The sequence below is a fragment of the Adiantum capillus-veneris genome, chromosome 14, assembly GCF_014529385.1.
Source record: "Adiantum capillus-veneris isolate H3 chromosome 14, ASM1452938v2, whole genome shotgun sequence".
Classification (NCBI taxonomy): domain Eukaryota; kingdom Viridiplantae; phylum Streptophyta; class Polypodiopsida; order Polypodiales; family Pteridaceae; genus Adiantum; species Adiantum capillus-veneris.
This window is the reverse complement of record NC_140944.1, coordinates 152,425,710-152,432,634: the sequence shown is the minus strand read 5'-3', so window position 1 is coordinate 152,432,634 and position 6,925 is coordinate 152,425,710. Positions and strand designations below refer to the sequence as shown.

Sequence of the window (6,925 nt, the reverse complement as noted above, 5' to 3'; positions counted from 1 at the left end):
TAGCTGGAAATCGGTGATGCCCAATTTCCGTCGTGGCCTGGATGGCCTCTTCCTAGTTTCTCCTCTCATGCTTCCCTCATCATCTGATTGTGTAGCTTTCTCCCTCCTAGATCTTTTCACAGTCATGGCTTCAAGTGGTTCTAAAAAGGTTACCTTCTCCTTACCCTTGTCCCTCTGCTCTGGGTGGATCCACTACTATGGCTTTTCCTTTCTCTTCTAGCCTTATGATGTTTACAGGGCGATCAGGTGGTGGGGCTGGTGGAAGAGGTGGGATGGATGCTTGTAGTGGTGTCTGGGGTGGACGTAGAATTTGTGTTGGTGGGGGTGGTGCTCGGGGTGGGGGTGTTCTTTCTCTAGGGGGTGACAATTGGTTCCTCCTACCTCCTCTATTATAGTTTTGTCGTGGTTTGGGACAGTAGTACATACCGTGACCGTGTTCTCCACAGTTGTAGCAATGATACTCCCTGTTTTGTCGTCGTTCTCTTCCAGGGTCTTGATCTCTTTCTTGACTCCTCCCTTGTTGTATTAAGTGGACAGACAAATTCTGCAGTTGGTCTGTAATATGGGCCAACATATCTTGTTGGTCATCTCTTACCCCAAGAGCCGGTGGTGGTGGTGGAATGGTGGTTGTCGTAGTTGCTGGTCGACGCGATGTTCCTGATTCTGTTGACTCGGTTTCTTTGGCTTTCATTCGCAGCTTCTTGTCTTTAAGGCGAGCAATCTCAACGGCTAACTCGTACGTAGCCGGGAATCTACCTTTCACCTTCTCCTTGAGAAGCGGCCATAAGCCATGCGTGAACCGATCTTTTTTTAGGAAATCGGGTGCAGCTTCCCCCCTAGCCAGTGACTCAACCCACCGTTCCCACAAATCCACAAATTTGGACTCGTAGGTGGCATATTCTAAAAGACCCTCCTGCTTCAAGTCTCTCAACTTGTCCCACAACTTTTCTGAAGTGGTACCTCCCCCAAAGCGCCTCTTAAAAGCGGTTTTTAAGGGTTCCCAGTCATCCTTGGTTGCTTGTGGAAGTGCATTGTACCATGATCTAGCTTCTAGCTTCATGAGATGCTTAAAGATTCTAACCCGGGATTCATCCGTATCTTTGTTGCTCACTACACATGCTACTTCAAAGTCATCTAGGAAGTCTGTTACCAAATCCTCCCCCTTCTTTCCTTTAAATGTTGGAAATGCTAAACTTGCCATGATTACTGAGAGAGAGCTAGAAAGACACACTGCTTAACTTGCAAAAGTTTTTTTCTTCTTTACAAGGAGGCGTGTATACCCTCTTATACTAGGACAAAGATTAAAACTTCAAACGGTACATTGCCTTGTACCAAAGGTAAGACAAATGGTTGATCTGATGCCAGAACCTCCAAAAACCGCTCCCCACCCGGCATGGTGTCAATGACGTGCTGGTAGTGAGCCTTCAAATCCAGTATTACCTTGATTGAGCGTACACGTGTTGGTATGTGTGATCTGTCTTGAGGTAGGTTGTACTGATTCATGTGAAGCTTAGAGGTGCTTAGTCACTGTCCAAGCTTGTGGGAGAGGGTGGTGTTCTTTCCTGAAACAAACTCAGTAGATCCCTAGTTTCTCTAGTGAGAATGTGAGCCAATGCTTCCGTTATCTGTGCTGCAGCATCAGATGCGACTTGAAAACTGATTGTGATAATTACCTCGGTGACTTGAGTTACCCGATTCTCAAAGTAGAATAGTGTTGACTCTCTATTGTGTAGAGCTCCTTCCATTTTGTTGTTGTGGGTTGGTTGTAGGTTGCGGACATGGTTTCGACCTTCTCTTTCTTCTTCTTGGCACTTGGCCTATGTATATCCACTGGGTTTGGCGTGTTGGTTGACTCTCCCACTGCAAATCGATTACCGTTACGCCTGGCACTCGAGCTTCGATGGAGATGCGGAGTTCGTCTAGTTGTGCTTGGAGCTCTTCTTCTTCTGTCGTCCAATTAGCAAATCCAGCTAGCCATTCATCCATTCACAATAGTTTAAGGGTTTCAGTCTTGTAAACTGAAGGGTTTCATGAAAAGATCCTCAGTGGGGGCACCAAATGACGGGAGCAAAGCGAACCCCGAACCCCGACGGCCTCTAAAACACCGGGGACCGAATGGCGCGCCTCGAGCCTGTCATGGTAAAGCAAACAGGGGGCACCACCTAGCTTCAGCGGCTAGGACGCAAACAACACACCACCATAACAAAGTTTTCATCCAAGAGAGATGGATGCTTGGGAGTAATGATGAAAAGAAAAGGGAATGAGATCAAGTGAGAGAGAGAGAGAGAGAGAGAGAGAGAGAGAGAGAGTGAGGGAGGGGGTATAGCGGCATAGTACTTAGGCATCACAAAACGATGGCGAATCCGCACACCCTTCACACATACACAAGCTCACTCCAAAACACAAGACTAGGTGGCGATTCCGCACACCTCACATGGGCAAAACATTGCAAGAAAACATACTCACAAAACCTCAAGCTTTATTTAGAGTATTAGGCGATGAAATGGGGAGCATAGGGTAGGGGAATGAGAAGGGAGAGAGTGGTAGAGCACATGGCGGATAGGTGGGAGTTGATGGCGAAGACTCGCACGAGGATTATGACCATCATCCTTCATTTAGTTGCCCTTCATCTTCCATAGCCAAGGGTGTAGAGGTCATGCTCAAGACAAGAATGGTGATTGCGGTGATGGTGATGGTGTGGGTGTGTGTGTGTGCACTAGGCACACACAATGCATAGTGTGTTCTTTGGTGATGTTGTGTGTTTTTGTGTGATGGTGACCCCTCTTTATATAGGGGAGGAGGGGGGGGGAGAAATTCTAGAATTTAGAAATGAAGAAATCATTATCTACATAGGCCATGTGACTGCGGGCCTCACTTGTCTGGCTGTGTGTATATGTGCCAGAACAGCAGTCTCATGAGAGAGAGACTAAGAGAGAGAGATGGGTTGATGAAAAAAAGTGAGAGGTGACATGGAGAATAAAGTAATTACAAGAGGGGAGAGAGAGGAGTGTGTTCAGAGGTGAATCTGTGTGCAGATGTGTGTGAACACAAGAAAAATCAGGTAACCACCGGGTGGGGATGGGTCTGTGGGCACCTTTTTTTAGTGAAACTGAGTGTGTGTGAGTGTGGGGGAGGTTATTTAGCTACAAGACAAGAGACATGGCGCCCTTTAGAGAGAGGGGGGGGGTATTTGGGTCATGGGATATGATAGGAGAGAGAAAGGGGGGGTGGGGTATACTATTTTGGAAGATAGGGTAAGTTGCATGTGAGTTAGGGTGCATTATTGGTGAGTTAGAATGCATTATTTGTGAGAGGTGGGGTAGCTTGAGGGGAGAGAGAAAGGAGAAAGGACAAGGGGAAGAGAGAGGGGGTTGACCTTTTGAGTGGAGGAGAGGAAAAGGGACACACGGCGGGGCAGCAGTGAAGAAAAAGGAGGCAAGGTGGGGATGGGCTGCCCCGCAGGCATGAGGTGGCCTATTTTACCTTTCTCATATATTTACATAATCATAATTTATTTTTTTCTTACTTTTTCCAATGTCTTTTATCACTCCCTCCCTAAGAGGGGGTTTTCATGGGGTGGGGACGAGAGAAGAGGGGTATGGGAGCTTGGCTTGTGAAAAGCCCCATCAACACGTTCACTCGCATTACTTCGCACATTCCGCACCGCACACCCCATTGACCCGATTGCCCGAGATTAGACATAGGAGCCCGACTAGAGACCGTGTACATGCCGAGAGTGCACTTTGTGCACACATGATGGCCATGACAAGCCAGTGCTTCAAGTATATATTGCTCACGCTAGTAGGCGAGCCCGACCCACTTACACAGACACACAAGGATACTTTTTTGTCTAGTGTCGTGCCTCCCTTGGCCCCACACAGACATTCCAGATAGTGCGAGTGCGTCCCGATGACATGCTGGATGGCACATTCAGAGATAATTTTTGTGCCACTTACGTGGTCGACTATTCAATTAGGCGAGAGGAGATAGAGCTAGTACACGTAGATGATTGCTTTGAGGCATTCAACCACCCTGAGCAGGTTATATTACAGCGGGTAGGTCACCGAGTGATCCATACTGATAGTGCTCAGCGTCGATATTAGTTGGAGTGTCGTGCATCCAGTCGACGCCTATCCAAAGATGTTGTGACACTAGTTGGCGAGCCTAGAGACAGATACTACGAGAGCACCGCAGACACTGAGTTTTACTTTTTGACTTGTGGGTTGCCATATGATCCTTGACCGAACCAGCGCCCTGCTTCGAGTAGGAGTCCCTCACCTCCTCTAGACATAGTGCCTCCACCCAGGACACTCAGGAGACCACCGCTAGGGTTCTCGTCACCTAGACCTGATTTGCTGCCAGGCGTTTCGAGCTACCACGAGTCTAGAGCGATGCACACCTCGGCGAGTGCTAGTACTTTACGTACCACTCATAGTGAGCCCGCGAGCGAGAGCCCGCGAGCGACATATTTTAGGGAGTCTCCACCTCGACACCTTGCACCATCTAGAGACCCATCCCCGCCTCTGATGACATATATTAGAGACCATACGAGAGAGGTGATGATGACCCTAGCACCACCGTTGAGAGCACCAGAGTTCAGGCACGATAGAATACACATTGTAGATATGAGTGCCCCTAGACCACTGACCACTACACTTCAGGCACCGCTTGAGGTAAGAGAGACCGCAGGTAGCACGATACAGATAGAGGGTCAAATTCTATGTATCATAGGCCAGTACCACCATGGTGTTGCCTTTTATGTTGATTTACATGACAACTTATATGTGCGGATGGCAGACCTACATCGACCACTGTCTTTACCTAAGCAGATTGTGAGAGTCTACACAGAGGCCGATAGAGCAGTCCTTATTGATGAGCTTGGAGAGCAGTATCGTTCGATTGAGACCCTTGACTTCGATGATATTGAGCGAGCACACCCAGACGATCACCTAGACACGCAGACACATCCTAGGCTAGTGGAGCTTCACAGAGTTGAGCAAACCATGACCTATCTAGACGATCTCGATTGTAGGTACAGACGCTTGTCGATTGGTGGATCCAGAGATCCTTCAGCACACTTTCTTGCACATTTGATAGGAGATCCACATGAGCGAGTTTATAGGGATACCGGCCACGCAGTGTACATTTTGACTATAGGTCTACCCTACTCCCTTCGACTTAGGCATCACGACTTATGTTTACCCACGACGGCCATGCTAGCTCCACGGTTACCGAGAGCTCCGAGTCCTCGAGCCACACCAATTGCGATATCACCACTTAGGCCTCCTTTGTTGCGACGTATTTTACCACCTTGGGAGAGGCCCGATGAGGATGACGCCTATCTTGACGAGCGAGTGACCGCACGAGAGAGAGCTGCTCAGGATACACCTATGCTTGAGCCTACATGAGAGCCTCTGAGGAGTGTTCCATGAGAGATAGCTTCAACCCTTAGCTTGCCACCACAGGTAGAGCCCCTGAGACTAGAGACTGCTCAGAGCATTGTTAGGGAGCCTACACCACCTTCCGCTCTCGTCCACGAGACTTCCAGCGTGAAGCAAGAGACCTCACAGAGTCGCACATTGAGTGACCCTGGCCTAGACACAGATGAGACCATTATGCAGTTCTTGGCTACCTATGAGCATCCTTGTTTAGATTTGCCGACCTCACAGCGGCCCTTAGAGATATCTATCAAGCCAGAGCCATATGCGAGAGTCGCTCCTTCTACGAGAGAGACCGCAGAGCCGATAGCATCGATGTCCTACACTTCTAGCATGCATAGTGGTGCCACAGTCTGTGAGCCACCGAGAGAGCAGCCACCCCAGGTAGATGCCGCCTTAGTGCCATCTACGAGTGCTGATTCACGATCGTATCACCCGATTGAACGGAGACCAGCCATGAGACGTATATTGCTAGATCACGTTCGAGACACCACACCGATAGAGGTTACACCACAGATACCTGGACGTACACGGACTAGAGTGACCTCTACTGACACACGATGTAGGGATACGAGACCTCCTACTAGACATGTTTGGAGACCACATACACAGGCATCCTAGCCATGTGTAGAGCCTTCTCTAGACAGTGGTTCCTCAGTGACGAGTAGTGCCACCGAGGCGACCCATGATAGATCATGCACGTAGTTTTCCACGTAGAGCTTCCCAGACCCTTCGACAGGTCTATGTTCCCAGTACCGAGATACACGCTAGATATTTTCCTTGTGACGACACGATTGTGTTTATAGAGAGCCATATGACCGATGACGGACTTTCACATGGTTGGCTCACATCGAGGTGGTCACTTGAGGCACATGACTATTTCGAGGGACAGAGACATGTTTGGGTACCTAGGCCACAAATGGTAGCATACCCGGCGCATACAAGATCATACCCTAGCGCGAGACCTCCACGAGCTAGATGTTGAGAGACAAGACGGCCCATAGAGAGGCTAGCCCCTCCATAGCAGCGAGCATGTCCTAGAGATAGATGCACACACAGACATGCTAGACGAGCTCATACCGATATCCCTATGAGAGCGTGAGCATTGCAGATCTGGCTATCGAAGAGCCTTCCCCCTAGTTTATCACACGTAGACCCTAGCACTAGCTCGAGTCAGATTTCTATTGACCATCATAGAGACATAGAGCTATGTAGGAGTGTACTAGTGATACATGAGCTTCCGAGACCTATGACCAGTGACATAGAGGCTGATGTCATCCCTAGACATGATATTTTTCCTTTAGCGGGGAGACCACATGTATAGATCTAGGTGCTAGCTAGCGTTTGACCGTTAGACAGAGAGCTATCCTTTTATTTGGAGATGGTTCTCTTATTCGTTCTAGTCGCACGCGACTTTGATTTGTATTGATTGATCATGGTGCACTAGACACATGCGCATATACTAGAGGCACTTTTTCCCACTGGGT

General features: G+C 48.7%; 1 pseudogene; it reads left to right on the top strand.

The window, feature by feature from the left end:
* Positions 1-3,914: 3,914 nt before the first annotated feature.
* On the top strand, positions 3,915-5,408 carry LOC147443373 (uncharacterized; annotated as a pseudogene).
* The last annotated feature ends 1,517 nt before the right edge of the window (positions 5,409-6,925 follow it).